This window comes from Lepus europaeus, chromosome X (genome assembly GCF_033115175.1).
Source record: "Lepus europaeus isolate LE1 chromosome X, mLepTim1.pri, whole genome shotgun sequence".
Taxonomy (NCBI): domain Eukaryota; kingdom Metazoa; phylum Chordata; class Mammalia; order Lagomorpha; family Leporidae; genus Lepus; species Lepus europaeus.
The window spans coordinates 34,295,567-34,297,298 of NC_084850.1; positions in this window are offsets into that span (position 1 = coordinate 34,295,567).

Consider the following 1,732-nt stretch of genomic DNA (forward strand, 5'->3'; position numbering starts at 1 on the left):
TTAAGGGTGTACCAATGGTGACACTCCCAGGTTAAGTGTGGTAAATCTCTTTCTTTCTTTTTGATTCAAAAGGGGCGTAATTCCACACAGCTAAGCAGAATTGGAGGTAGTTAGCAGGCGAATGATATACCCACAGGAGCCAGAGATTGGAAGCTCTTTCCCAAGGACCACACAGGGAATCTGTGCTGCCCTCAGTGTGGGCTCAAATTTTCCTGCAGTCTCCCACTGGGTTGCCAAGGTTACCGAATTGTAGCGTCTCTGGAGAGTACTCATGTGAATTCCGTGAGTTCTCTCCCCCACCGTCTCTTTTATCATAGCCCCAGTTCATTAGCACCACACATTCACTAGGTCCTAATCTCCTGTTATTTCACCCCCTCAGAGTCAGGTTTTTCTGCTTGGCTGAGGGTGGGTGCAGACCTGAGGTCACCCCTCTTATGACATATTTCCAAAATGGTGCCTGCTCTTTGTCTTGCTCTCCTTTGAGAGGTGAGCGGAGAGAGAGAAACTCGTGTCTGTGTTGGTCACTTTTTTTCTCTCTCTCTCTCTTCTAGTTAGCCTGGTGAACTTTTCCCCACAGTGTTTCAAGCCTCGTTCCGTCTAGTCTCCTCTTTCTGCTTGCCCGCCGGTGTCTCAGGCTATTGAGGTTCAGCTCACCTCGCTTTCCAGCGCTGGTGTGTTGATTCCACCACTGGTGACCCAAATCGTGGGCTCCCATGCTCTGCATGCAGGTCCACTGTGAATCACTAGTTCCGGAAGAGTTTCCTCTGCTGTTTCTTCTCCTACTCTTCCTTGAACCTGCAGTATCTCCACTTTTATTAAACTGTCTCTTCTCCGACTATCAGTGTGCTCCCTTCCTAGTCCACCATCTTGCTGCTCTCCTGCTCTTCTTCTGATCCAGCTCCCTGCTAATAGCCTGGGGAAGCAGAGGAAGATGGCCCCTGCACCAATGTGGGAGACCCAGATAAAGTTCTCAGATCCTGATTTTGTATAAGCGCAACTCCAGTTTAGGGAGTGAACCAGTAGATGGAAGATCTCTCTGTCTCCTCTCTGTTTGAAATTTTCTCTCTCAAATAAATAAGTAAATCTTAAAAAACCCAAAGATCTCACTAAAATACTTTTAAAACTGTATAGATTCCGTATAGACACAAAATCAACGTGCACATTGATCAGCATTTTTATAAACTAATATTGAAATTGCTGAGAAATACCCAGGAACAATTTAATAATTAGAGTGAGTGATCTGCATAATAAAAATTATAAAACATAGGTAAAATAAGTTGAAGAAGCACAAAAACATGGAAAGATGCCCCATGTCAACAGATTCAAAGAATTAATATTGTTAAAATTTGCATACCATCCAAAACAACTTACAGATTCAAGGAAATCCTCAGAAACATTTCCAAAGTTTTCTTTACAATAATAGAAATAAACAACGCTAGTCTGTGTCTTCAACTGCAGAAGATCCTGATTAGCCAAAGCAATCTTAAGCACAAAGAGGAAAGCAGAAGGGATAGGCAGTATGGTGCAATATGATAAGCTACCACTTGTGATGCCTGCATCTCATTTCAGAATGTATGGGAGCAAATCCTGTCGACACTTCTGATCCACCTTCCTGCCAACACGCACTTTGGCAGGCAGCAAATGATATCTCTGGTATTTGGGTTCCTGCCACTCACGTGGAAACCCGAGATGGACTTCTGGGCTCTTGGCTTTAGCCTGGCCCATCCCCAAT